The following is a 14,267-nucleotide window of genomic DNA, read 5'->3' on the forward strand; positions in this document are numbered from 1 at the left end:
TTAAAGAATATTCCTGTGAAGCCTTCAGCCCACAAAGAAAATACCTTCTGGGGACAGAATTGTTGAAAACACACTTCCCCCTAGAGGCAGAAAAGATGAAAGAATATTACACACAATTCACAACATTTCTGTAATTTAATGAGTATTGTATTGAGGTTTTATTTTTAACATATATTTGATGTTTTAGAGGAAACCATTCAAGACATGGGAGGGAAATCGGTGAATGCCAAAAAATTAAATTAAAACTTTGCCTCTGGGTTTTAGCTTTCTTTAGCAGGGACCCTATTCATTGATTGACCCTTTTTCTTCTATTATACAAATCTAGGATTTTTTCCAGCACTATAAATAATAGCAATTACATATTTTTTCTATTTAAATTTATGATTCAATTTCATCAGAAACTGCAGTGAAAGGTGGCCTTGAGGGATTCTTTTGAAAACACAGCTCTAACAGATTTTCTTCCTTATGGTCAGATTTGTTTCTAAATTACTGTCAGGTTTCCATTAACTACAGGTTTCCATTAACTACATTCTGTTTTCACTTCTTTGAAGATGTCCTGAGACAAAGTGACGTTAGAAAGACTTCTGAAAAACATACAACTGGTCTGATTTAACCTGAGTACTGACATGTTTCCTAGGATTTGCAAGCCACATGAAGAATTCTCCTATCATTGATTTAGAGGTAAATTATTTAATGTAGAGTATCTCATTCACAAAAAACAGTGTATATGCCTCAGCTTCATGCATACCAATACTGACTATATTCTGTTGGTATAATTACTTGTACATTGCATTGAATTATTCCAGAAAGGATTTGTGAAAGCACATAAAAATATAAAGTGGAAATTTGGAAAAATGTCCTTAGGGCAAAATCCACAGCCATTGGGTCCTCGTCTCTTGGATTGTGCTATTCCTTTAAGCCTTTACTAACAGCCACAAACCTCAGCAACATCCACCTCTCCCGTCTGAGCTTCCACCGTGCTCCTCAGGGTTATGAGCACACTCAGTTTTACTTCCATTTCCAGGGAGGCACATCAGGGCTGGGATCCAGGCTTCAGAGTGGTGTCCTGGGAAGCCAGCACATGCGTAGAACCCTCACAGCACGTCAGTAGGCTATCACCTCACCTCCTTGGCTAGTTTCCCCACTTGCCTCAATTTTCTTGCTTCTAAAATGGAGAAAATAATATTGTTCTGGTGTTGGGGTCCCTGGGTGGCTCAGTCCATTAACCATTGGACTCTTGATTTCAGCTCAGGTCATGATCTCAAGATAGTGAGATCGAGCCCCACCTCAGGCTCTGTGCTGACAGTGCGGAGCCTGCTTGGGAGTCTCTCACCCCCTTTCTCTCTGTCCCTCCCCCCCAAAATAAATAAATAAACATTAATATATATATATAAATAATAAAATAAAATAAAAAATATATATATTATATATATTGTATATATACTGTAAATATATACGTATTTATATATATTTATAAACATTATATTTTTATATATAAACAATATACCTATAGGTAGATAGATAGAGTTGTAGGAGTAAGGATCAGAAAAAATAGATGCAGCCCTTTGTATGCAGGAGGAAATTAATAAATGGCAGCTCTCATTATTAAATTCCTTTCAATGCCTGGTAAAAGTATTACACCAGGGGCGCCTGGGTGGCTCAGTCGGTTAAGCGTCCAACTTCGGCTCAGGTCATGATCTCGCGGTTCGTGAGGTCAAGCCCCACGTCAGGCTCTGTGCTGATGGCTCAGAGCCCGGAGCCTGTTTCAGATTCTGTGTCTCCCTCTCTCTATGCCCCTCCCCAACTCATGTTCTGTCTCCCTCTGTCTCAAAAATAAATAAACATTAAAAAAAAATTTAGAGGGGCGCCTGGGTGGCTCAGTCGGTTAGGTGTCCGACTTCGGCCCAGGTCACGATCTCACGGTCCGTGAGTTCGAGCCCCGCGTCGGGCTCTGGGCTGATGGCTCAGAGCCTGGAGCCTGTTTCAGATTCTGTGTCTCCCTCTCTCTCTGACCCTCCCCCGTTCATGCTCTGTCTCTCTCTGTCTCAAAAATAAATAAACGTTAAAAAAAAATTAAAAAAAAAAGTACTACACCAAGTAAGTGTTCAATAAATGTTTATGGAATGAAGGAATTAATTCAAAACCCCAAATGGTGTGGCTTATGTGTAACTTGCTTAGAACTATCTATTGCCTCATCACAACAGACCTCACTTAATAATGTTTATTTGGTGACAGTGGCTTCCCTAGGGGGAAACGCTTTTGGCAATCACTGTGATATTGGCCCTGGATGTCCAACCTCAGATATTTCCTGGTAAGCTTGAGACAAGAGCTAGTTCAATATTCTTCCTTCTGCACAGTGGAGCAAAGAGAGCAGGCGCTGATGTTTGCCACCCACAGCTGCCCTTAACATCTAAAAGCCTCCAGAAATCCAGGCTGCCTCCAACCTCAGAGAACTAACAGGAACAAGGGAGACAGGGATACATCACAGAGTGATTTCTTTAAAAAGAGAAAAAAATTGAAGCAGCTGCTCAAAGGGGCAGAACTTTGAGGATGGGGAAGCAATAGAAAGATTATATGGAAGTACAAAGAGGATTGTGCTGCAAGGAACGTACTTATAGACTGTGTACATTATAATAAATAATGAGAAAAGAATAGAATGGTATCCTAATGTACTAAAAACCCAGGTAATAAAAGTATCAGGCCCAGGGCTTAATGCTCTTGTCCAATTCAGCAAACCTTTCAAAATCCCTATAGTGTATCAAGGATAATGGTGTTCTATAGCTTAAACCTATCATATCAGACAGTCATTTGTTTTATTTGGGGATATGATTTGACCCAAGTTATACTTAAATCTATGCACTAGCAATCACATTATAATGCCGAATATGCTATGTTTAGGAGAAACGTTATAAGGACAAAATTATATCAAATTTCAAAAACATAAATATAATTTTCCTGGTGTTATTACATTACAGTATCGAACAGTTTGTACTCTAAATTAACAAGCATTAACCTATTAGAATATAAACTGCATGAGGGCTGCGATTTTTTTCTTTAATCCCGCACCATTAATAAATCCAAAGAATACAAATTTCCCATAAAACAGAATTTAGAAGAGAAATAGTAAAGTAATGAAAGGAAAAAAGAGATAATTCAAAGAGAAATTCGCTCATAGATACAAACTCATATATATATAAACTTCTAAATTCATAATTTTCAGAACATTCAGATATGACCATATTGGATTTCTGAGTATACAAATAATCTTATAAGCTACAAATCCTAAATATCAATTTTAAGAGGTCTCAACACACTGATACACCAGCATCTCATCACTCGTGCTCAATTCTTGATTATTTTCTTGCCAGTGAGAAAAATGCAGTACCCTAAAAGAAATCAGCTCATTATCTTTTGTAATGCTATGAACAGGAATTTAAGGTCGATGAGGAACATTTCTGTCACACTAATGCGCAATGCTGTGAGATGCAATTTTTTATTTCTTTCCAGCAAGTACATTCCACTAGGTATTAAATCTTGGATAGCTGATACATAAGACTAAAATAGAATAGAATGCCATGAGGAAAACATCAGGAAAATTCTTGACATTTGCCCTCTCATACTTTTGGTGATCATGTTGTGACATCAAATTTCGCCCTGACACTAGTGGAGAAAATTGTTTCTTCAAGCTGACATTGTTACTTTTCAATTGTTGACAACTCCTTTGGCATTAAATGTTCTTCTTTCCTCTTCATCCATCCTACAAAAATATTCTCTTGTCAGCCCATATTCTCTTTTTCCTTTACTAACTGCCTGGGGGAAATAGTAAAGATTATTTTAAACAGAATCCATTGCGTTGCAGACTCTTGGAAGTCTCAAAGTATGACATGGAGAAGACTTTCTACGTGGGCACTTTCTCATATTCAAGTGTATATTACAGGTATGAATTGTCTCAAATTGCAAATCATTCATGTTGTAATAAATCATTATGGGGTTTTTTAAACCTCAGGTACAAATTTTTTAATTAATCACAACCTCAATTCCTGGCACATTCAATCTGGCACATATCGATCTGAAAGTTTCTTAATTTCTCTCCTTCATTGCTCTCTTCACATTCCTTTTACTCCATGGGATCATCTTTCTGTGTTTAATATATGCCATTGATACATCTATATTCTTGAAAAAGAGTGTTTCTCATGCATGCATGTGTTATTCCAAAATAGAAATTGTATTGTCCTATTTCTCATTTTCACAGAGAATGACATGGATAGATCTTAACTATTAGGTGAAAATTTTACATCCTTAATTTGTTTTGTTTAATTTTGTTTAATTTTTAAAACTGGTGATCTCTTTTTTTCCTAACTTTATTAAGGAATAATTCCCAAACATAAGTGCACTTATTTACATTGTACAACGCCATGATAAGATAAACATATATATTGTGGAATAGTTACCAAGGTCAAGGTAATTAGTACATACATCACCTCATATAGTTAACTCTTTTTGTGTGTTTGGTGAGAATGCTTAAAATCTACTCTCAGCAAGTACTCAAGTATACAGTACTCTATTATTTTTTTTAAGTTTATTTATTTTGAAAGAGAGAGACATATGGTTTACAAATATTTTCTCCCCTTCCATAGGCTGCCTTTTCAATTTCCTGATGGTTTCTTCGGCTGTATAGAAGTTCTTTAGTTTAATGTGCCCCACTTGTTTCTTTCAGCTTTTGTCACCTGTGCTTTTGGTGTCTTATCCAAGGAATCATTACCAAGACCAATGTCAAAGAGCTTCTTCCCTGATTTTGTCTATCATTTTTATGATTTCAGGTCTTACATGTAAGTCTTTAATTCATTTCAACTTAATTTTTTGTGAGTGGTGTAAGATACAGGTTCAATTTCATTCCTTCGCATGTAGATATGCAGTTTTCCCAATATCATATTAAAGAGAGTACCCTTTCCCCATTGTGCATTCTTGTTGCCCTTTTCAAAGATTAGTTGACTATATATGCATGGGTCTTCTGGGCTCTCAGCTCCGACCACTGGTTTGTGTGCCTGTTCTTATACCAAAACCATACTGTTTTGACTATAGTTTTGTAATATAGTTTGAAATCAGGAAGTGTGATACTTCAGCTTTGTTCTTCTTTCTCAGTGTTGTTTTGGCTACTTGGGGTCTTCTAGGGTTCCATAAACAGTTTAGGATAGTATTTGTTCTTTGAAAAATTCCATTGGAATTTTAATACGGATGGCATTGAATCTGTAGATTGCTTTCAGTAGTGTGAACATTTTAACAATATTCGTATAATCCAAGTGCATGGGGTATCTTTTCCATTTATTTGTGTCTTCTTCAATTTGTCTTATAGTTTTCAGTGCACAGGTCTTTCACTTGCCTGGTTAACTTTATTCCTAAGTATTTTATTGTTCTTTATGCCACCATAAATGGGATTCCTTTCTTTCTCTTTCAGATACTTCATTGTTAGCGTATAGATACCTATAACTGATTTTTATGTTGATTACATATCCTGCAACTTTACTGAATTCATTTGTTAGTTCTAATAGTTTTTTAGTGGAGTTCTCAGGGTTTTCTTTATATAGGATCATCTGATCTGCAAAAGAGATACTATTACTTCTTCCTTTCCAATTTAGATGTCTTTCATTTCTTTTCCTTGCCTAATTTCCATGGCTAGGACTTCCAATAAATAGAAGTGGTGAGAATGGACATCCTTTTACCTTTCCTAATCTTCAAGGAAAGGCTTTTCACATTGCACCATTGAGTATAATATTAGCTGTGGGTTTGTCATATAATAGCCCTTATTATGTCAGTGCAGTGACAGCTCCAGCCATGGGGAAGAAGCATAGCAGTGGGGACCAGTGGGGAGTCTGGGAAGCTCCATCAGATGGTTTCTGTATTGGTGAGGACTGCAGGTGTCCTCAATAGCAAAGGCTGCAAGGGCAGTGAGGCTTACTAGGGTTCTGCTCTCTTTTTCCTCCATGGAAAAAGGATCCCTCCAAGGGGATCCTTCTTGGAGCTGAGTTGTTTTGGACAGGGGGAGGGGATGACACAGGTAAAATGTTTCCTACTCTTTTCTATGCAGCCATCCTCAGTTTCTTAGCTCTGCAGAGTTCTGCTGCTCCTTCATTGTAGTCCAGAGCTTCCCCAGAGCTGTTTTCACCAGTTTGTAGTTGTTTACTTACTGGGATTTTTGTTTGTTTTTGTGGGGGAGATGAGTGCCAAGATCTTCCAGCCAGCCATGGTGCTGAACTACATTATTACTTTTGAATGTTGCATAGTATTCCACAATATTTCACTTGTTCATCCTCCTAGCTTTCAACTAGTGTTAATTCTCTGCTGCCAGAAACTGCTCTGATGAAGATGGTCATCTGTGTCCCCTAGAGAGTTTCCCTAGGGCATTTGTTGCTGGGTCAGAGGTGTATGTGTTTGTATTTATTATGGCCAGATTACTCTGCAGTATGGCAGCATCAGTTTACGTCCCCACAAGCTCTACACGAGGGTTTCCTTTAGGAACGTCTTTAGAGCAAAACTTCCTAATGCCTGTTTAGTGTGTCTTCATTACCAAAAAAGAAGGCTGAACCAGTTTCCTCAGACCCTACATAATGGCAGAGTCTGTCTTCTAGATGAAAAGAGAATTTGAACAAATCCTAAACCTGACTTTTAATTGTCTGAATTAGATCACCTACCTCTTCCTGTCCAAACACCGTGGCCAAAGCAATCGCATGTGAGAACTGAATAACTGATGGCCCCAAGTAAAACCCCAGTATTGTTACCAAAAGAGGGAGAAAGGATGTTGAATGACGAGAACAAGTGCTTACTAGAGCATATGTTCCTGAAACCACAGCCTTGTGGTTAGCAGGTATGACCCATCCACAACCCTAGCCCAAGCCACAACATCTCTGAGCAATATCCAAGATGGCTCAGGTTTCTTTCTGCATAAAAGACCACCTCAAAACTTAATGGCTTAAAACAGCACCCATTTATTTACTCATGATCCTGTACGTGAGCTCAACCGGGTGGTTCTTCTGGTATTTTGTCTAGAATTACTCACGTGACTATAATCATCTGGCAGCTTATCTGGGGCTGGAAGATCCAAGAGGGCCTCACTCACATGCCTGGAGATCAACTGGGGCTGCCAGCTGGAATGTCTCCATTCTTATCCATGCAGCCTCTCTGACAAGATGGCCTGCATTTCTTACACAAAGCTGATAAAAGTAGGCAAGCCTCAGTGCAAGAGCACATATCAGGTCTCTGGCTTGACATTTGTTGATGTCTCACTGACCAAAGTGTGTCACATGGCCAAATCCAAAATCAACGTGGAAAGGCATCACATAGGGGGTAAGTACCAGATCCATGCTTTATTGGGAGCCATTAAAATTACAGTCTACTATCCTAGAGGACAGTTCCACAACATATTACACTAAACTTGTGTTTTCATGAGAGTCACCTAGAAAGAGGTGGGACTCACTGGCCAAAAACTGAAACCAAGAAAGACAAACCTAGAGAAATATTTGGCTCTTCTGGGGTGAGCCAGCCCAGGAGATTGAGGAAATGCTGACATAATGGGCTCTAAGACAACACCCCTACATGGAGACTGGGGAGAAGTTCAAAGTACAAAAGAGACAATGTGACTTCGAGCTTTGTAGCGCAAGGACATCTTCTGAACAGAGATTCTCAGCCATAGAAGCAATGTGTGGTAGAGAGGGCTAATTGTCCACCCAATACCCATTCTTCCCTTTGTGCTTATTAGCATAACCCCATTTTATTCAAGGCAACGATCTTCCCTAATGAAAAACTATATTGATCAGCCTCCCTCAAAACTAAGTATGGCAGTGTGAAACTAAATATGGCCAATCACACTCTGGGAAACAGTATGGAGTTTCCTCAAAAAGATAAAAATAGAACTACCCTACTATCCAGCAGTTGCACTATTAAGTATTCACCCAAAGGATACAAAAATACTGATTTGGAGGGATACATGCACCCCAATGTTTATAGCAGCATTATCTACAATAGCCAAATTATGGAAAGAGCCCAAATGCCCATCGACTGATGAATGGATTAAGAAGATGTGGTACATATAATGGAATATTACTCAGCCATCAAAAAGAATGAAATCTTGCCATTTGCAACAATGTGGATGGAGCTAGAGAGCATTATGTTAAGTGATATAAGTCAGTCAGAGAAAGAGAAATACCATATCATTTCACTCATATGTGGAATTTAACTAACAAAACATATAAACATAGGGGAAAGAAAAAAGACGCAAACCAGAAAACAGACTTTTTTTTAATGTTTTTATTTGTTTTTGAGACAGAGACAGAGCATGAGCAGGGGAGGGGCAGAGAGAGAGGGAGACACAGAATCCGAAGCAGGCTCCAGGCTCTGAGCTGTCAGCACAGAGCCGGACGCGGGGCTCGAACTCATGGACTGTGAGATCATGACCTGAGCTGAAGTTGGACGCTTAACTGACTGAGCCACCCAGGCTCCCCAAAAACAGACTTTTAACTACAGAGAGCAAACTGAGAGTTACTGGAGGGGAGGTGGACAGATGGGTGGACTAAATGGGTAATGAATATTAAGGAAGGCACTTGTGATGAGCCCTGAGTGTTTTATTAAATGATGGATGAATCACTAAATTCTACACCTGAAACTAAGATTACACTGTAGGTTAATAAACTGTAATTTAAATAAAAACTTGAGGAGCGCCTGGGTGGCTGTTGGTTGAGCATCTGATTTTGCCTAGGGTCATGATCTCACAGTTCGTGAGTTCGAGCCACACGTTGGGCTCACTGCTGTCAGTGCAGAACCGGCTTCCAATCCTCTGTCGCCATCTCTCTATACCCTTCCCCCATTCATGGTCTCTCTCTGTCTCTCGCTCTCTCTCTCTCTCAAAAAATAAATAAGCATTTTTTAAAGATAAAATTAAAAACCCAAAAGGATAAAAAATAATAAAATAATAATAAATATGACTAATCAAATGTAAGTGGAAATTAATTGTTGGGTAAAATTTCCAGGAAGACTCTTAAAGGGGGGGGGGGCATATGGAGCTCCTTGGTCTTTTCTCTTCTTCCTCCCTGGAATATGTACATGATGGCTGGAGTTCCAGCAGTAATATTAGACTGTGAAATGACCTTGGGAATGGAGTCCTTGTGCCAACGATGGTGGAGTAGAAAAATCAGTATCTGCACTCGCTTTGGCAGCACATATACTAAAATTTGAATGATACAAAGAAGATTGGTGTGGTCCCTGAACAAGGATGACACACAAATTTGTGAGCATTCCACATTTTTAGGTGATGTGGATTAAGGAGTACACTTGTGATGAGCACCGGGTGATTAAAATAAAAAATTAAAAAAAAAAAAAGATTTTAACAATGGTGGCTAGATATATGTCAATAAATGTTTAGGGGTGCCTGGGTGGCTCAGTTGGTTGGGTGTCTGACTTCGGCCCAGGTCATGATCTCCCGGTTCGTGGGTTCGAGCCCCACATTGGGCTCTGTGCTGACAGCTCAGAGCCTGGAGCCTGCTTTGAATTTTGTGTCTCCCTCTCTTTCTGCCCCTTCCCTACTCACACTCTGTCTCTCTCTGTCTCTCAAAAATAAATGGACATTGAAAAAAAAATTGTTAATAAAATAAATGTTTATAGTGATGACTGAAAAAAGAAAAGAAAAATCAATATCTGAGTCCTCAGTGACAGACTGGTAGGCTTCTTTTACAAGAATGAACAAACTATATTATTAAGCCATTCTTTGTTTGAGTTTTTGGCCAATACATCTGAACTTAATCCTAACTAGTACTACTCAAGGTAGATTGAGTAATTTATATTTTGTAAATTGGGCTATTTGTGGCTTCTTGAAATTTGGTGTTTATTTTCATTTTATTCTGTTTTACAGAAAGTCTTTAGAAGTTCTGTTCTTGTTCCAGTTGTACCCAGGAGCACAAGACAAGAGAATTTTGCCCAGACAGAGACTGTGTACAGGTGGGTGGTGGTAATAACAAAATGAGAAGACACATCAAGGTCATAATTAGAACTACAAATTGGCTTCCTTCATCACTTTTACACATTGATAAACTTAAACAGTAGAGGTTCTGAATTACTAAGAGAAGAGAATTATTCTTCATACATCCTAGAGAGCCATCAGATAAACCTTGAACATTCTTTAAAAGATAGAAAATATTTGGACACAGAAAAGAGAAGACAATGGACATTCCAAACAAGGGTAGTCTCATAAGCGTGAACTCTGAGTCAGTGACAGTGTTCTGGATGGACTCAGAGGAATGGACTTGTTAGGGTGAAGGGTTCATCTGGAAAAATCATAGGATTATGGTTTGGAAAAAGAATAGAGAAAGGTTTTAATAACATTTTACAGCCTGATTATTTCTCCCGAAATCATCAAGCAGAGCCTGAGGATTTTCTAGGTAGGGGGATAATATGATGAAACTAAAGATTTTAAAAGGTCAGTCTGGTCATGATATTAAAGATGGGTTTGGAACTGAAGGGAGTCTAGAGGTTAGAAGAGCCTTTGAGGGTTCTTATAATAATCCAGATGTGAAACAGTCTTTTCCTGGATGGACTAAATTGATAGCAACAGGAATGGAAAGGAAGAGGAAGAGGTCACTAAAAGCATATCGAAGGAAGTCATCAGGACAAGAGGACTTAAAAGTTTTAAGTAGCACTATCATGGTTATTAGGGAGCTTGTTTCTCTGAAAAACTAAGAAACTAAAAAAGTGTTACTGAGACCTATTCCAAAAAGCATTAAGGAAAAGTTTCTGAGTTTTTAGGTCAGATACCAAAGTCAAAGTATATCTGAAAATCAGAACAGTCAAACATAGTCAAAGAAAACAAAAATGTTCAACCTGAACAGTCCCATTATTAAGCTGTGTCACCCAGACCCATAGAACAATTATGGAACTGTATACCGTTTTGTAGATTTATAAACTTCTCTATAGGGCAATCCAAGTGAAATGGTTAAAACCATAAGCTTTTTTTATTATAATTTTTTATTAATGTTTATTTGTTTTTGAGAGAGACAGAGAACATGAGCAGGGGAGGGGCAGAGAGAGGGAGACAGAGGATCTGAAGATGGCTCTGCGCTGACAGCAGAGAGTTTGATGCAGGGCTCGAACTCACAAACTGTGAGATCATGACCTGAGCTGAAGTCGGACATTCAACTGACTGAGCCACCCAGGTACCACAAAACTATAAGCTTTGCTAAATGCAGTTTGGTATTTTGGACTGGATCCTGAGATACAAAAAGGACATTAGTGGGAAAACTGGTGAAATCTGAACAAAGTCTAGAGCTTAGTAAGTAGTAATGTACCAATATTAAACTCATAGTTTGAGCAAATGTACCATAGTTACATAAGATGTTATTATTAGGGGAAACTGAGTATGTTAGCCCATTCAGGCTGCTGTAACAAAAATACCATAGACTGGGTGGCTTGAACAAAAACGTTTATTTCTCACAGTTCTGGAGGCTTGGAAGTCCAAGATCAAGGTGCTGGAAGATTCAGCGTCTGGTGATGGCCCACTTCCTGTTTCGTAGAGAGCCGATCTCTCACTGTGTTCTCAGATTGTGGAAGCGGTGAGGGAGCTCTCTGGGTTCTCTTTTACAAGGGCACTCATCCCATGCATTAGGGGTCCACCCTCATTACCTAATCACCTCCCAAGGGTCACACCTCCCAATATCATCATACTGGGGTTCAACGTATGAACTCTGGGACAGAACATTCAGTCCATAGCACTGGGAATACAGGAACTCTCTGTATATCTTTGTAACTTTTCTGTAAATCTAAAACTGTTCTAAAATAAAAAGCCAGAAACTTGAAGTCAATCAGACCTAGACTGAACTCCAGCTGAATGAATTTAGGCAATTTCCCTAAACCTCACTTTCCTCACAAATGAAAGAGGGCAACAATAGTACTGATCTCATGGTATTTAAGGACACAATACGGGTAAAATCCAAAGTGCCCTGCCTAGTACCCAGTAACACTCAGTTTTATTTGTTGTGGTATTGGTGAACTCTTTATTCAAAAGTGTTCCCAAATAACTCACAAAGTAATGGAAAGATCTAAAAACTTGCTGGTCAAAAAAAAATTCAACCACAACACACCTACCAGAATGACCAAAATCTGAAACACTAACAACACCAAATACTGGTGAGGATGTGAAGAAACAGGAACGCTCGTTCATTGCTGATGGGAATGAAAAATGGTACAGTAGTTTGGCTTTTTCTTACAAAACTAAACATACTCTTACTATATGATCCAGCAGTCATGTTCCTTGGTTTTTACCCAAAGAAATTTAAAACTTATACCCATACAAAACATGCACATGGATGTTTATAGAAGCTTTATTCATAATTGCCAAAACTTGGAAGCAATCAAGATGTCCTTCAGTAGGTAAATGGATCAATCAACTGTGGCACATCAGACAATGGAATATTATTCAGCACTAAAATAAATGAGCTGTCAAGCCATGAAAAGACATGAAGGAACCTTAAATGCATATTACTAAGTGAAAGAAATCAATCTGCAAAGGCTGCATACTGTACGATTCCAACTATATGACATTCTGGAAAGACAAAGCTATGGAAATAGTAAAAGATCACTGGTTACCAGAGTTTGGGGAGTGGACAGAAATGAATACAAAGAACACAGAGCATGTGAAAATCATCTTTTTAATACCATAATGATGGATATGTGTCATTATACATTTGTCCAAACCCATAGAATGTACACCATGAATGAATCCTAATGTCAACCATGGGCTTTCAGTGATTATGATGTGTCAATGTAGGTTCATCATTTGTAACAAATGTACCATTCTGGTGTCAGCTATTGATAATTAGGAGGAAATTATACACATATGAAAGCAGAAGAATATGGGAAACCTCTATACCTTCCTCTTAATTTTGCTATGAACTTAAAACTGCCCTTAAAAAAGAAGTCTTTTTTTTTTTTTTTAATCTCTTGGATAAATACCTAGTAGTGCCATTGCTGGGTCGTATGGTAATTCTATTTTTAACTTTTTGAGGAACCTCCATACTATTTTCCAGAGTCACTGCACCAGTTTGCATTCCCACCAACAGTGTAAGACGGTTCCCCTTTTTCCACAACCTCGCCAACATCTGTTGTTTCCTGTGTTAATTTTAGTCATTCTGACCGGTGTGAGGTGCTATCTTATTGTGGTTTTGATTTGTATTTCCCTGATGATGAGTGACGTTGAGCATCTTTTCATGTGTCTCTTGGACATCTGGATGTCTTCTTTGGAAAAATGTCTGTTTATATCTTCTGCCCATTTCTTAACTGCCCATTTCTTTTTATTTTTTTAAGTGTATTGGTTTTGAGAAAGAGAGAGAGAGCACATGCAGGGAGCGTAAGAGAGAAGTAGAGACAGAATCCCAAGCAGGCTCCACAACATCAGCTCAGAGCCCCACGTGGGACTTAAACTCACAAACCGTGAGATCGTGACCTGAGCCGAGATCAAGAGTCGGACGCTTAACTGACTGTGCTACTCAGGTGCCCCTTAACTGCCCATTTCTTAACTGCCCTATTTTGGGTGTTGAGTTTTATAACTTCTTTATATATTTGGGATTCCAACTCTTTATCAGATATATCACTTGCAAATAATCTTCTCCCATTCCATAGGTTGCCTTTTAGTTTTGTTGATTGTTTCATTGGCTCTGAAGAAACTTATTATTTTGATGAAGTTCCAATAGTTTATATTTGCTTTTGTTTCCCTTGCCTCAGGAGACACATTTAGTAAGCAGTGTTGCTATGACCGATGTCAAAGAGGTATGGAAGTGTTGAATCATTAAATTCTATACCTGAAACTAATATTATACTATATGTTAACTAACTAAAATTTAAATAAAAACTTAAGAAAAAAACGAAGTATTTCTTTAAAGAAATGAAAAACATTCATATTTGATTTTTTATCGAGGTATAAATGACATACAATGTATTATTTCCAGGTGTACAACATAATGATTAGATATTTGCATACCCTGGGAAATGATCACCACCGTTAAGTGTAGATTACATCTGTCACCAAACATAGCTACAGAATTTTTTTCTTGTGATGAGAACTTTACTCTCTTAGCAACTTTCAAAAATGCAATAAAGTTATATTCACTATAGTCACCATGCTATACATTACAAGATTTGATTTTTTAATGAGATTGGATTTAATGTTGTAGGTACTGTGATGGTCACTTTTATGCATCAACTTGGTTGAGCTGTAGTCCTACAGTTATTTA

The 14,267-nt window shown here is 38.2% G+C and overlaps 1 non-coding gene across 1 annotated transcript; it reads left to right on the plus strand.

Moving 5' to 3' along the window:
- The first annotated feature begins 9,190 nt into the window (after positions 1-9,190).
- Positions 9,191-9,296, plus strand: LOC122232094. The gene has a single exon (XR_006209448.1). It is a non-coding gene; the product is annotated as a U6 spliceosomal RNA (small nuclear RNA).
- The last annotated feature ends 4,971 nt before the right edge of the window (positions 9,297-14,267 follow it).

This window comes from Panthera tigris, chromosome A1 (genome assembly GCF_018350195.1).
Source record: "Panthera tigris isolate Pti1 chromosome A1, P.tigris_Pti1_mat1.1, whole genome shotgun sequence".
Taxonomy (NCBI): domain Eukaryota; kingdom Metazoa; phylum Chordata; class Mammalia; order Carnivora; family Felidae; genus Panthera; species Panthera tigris.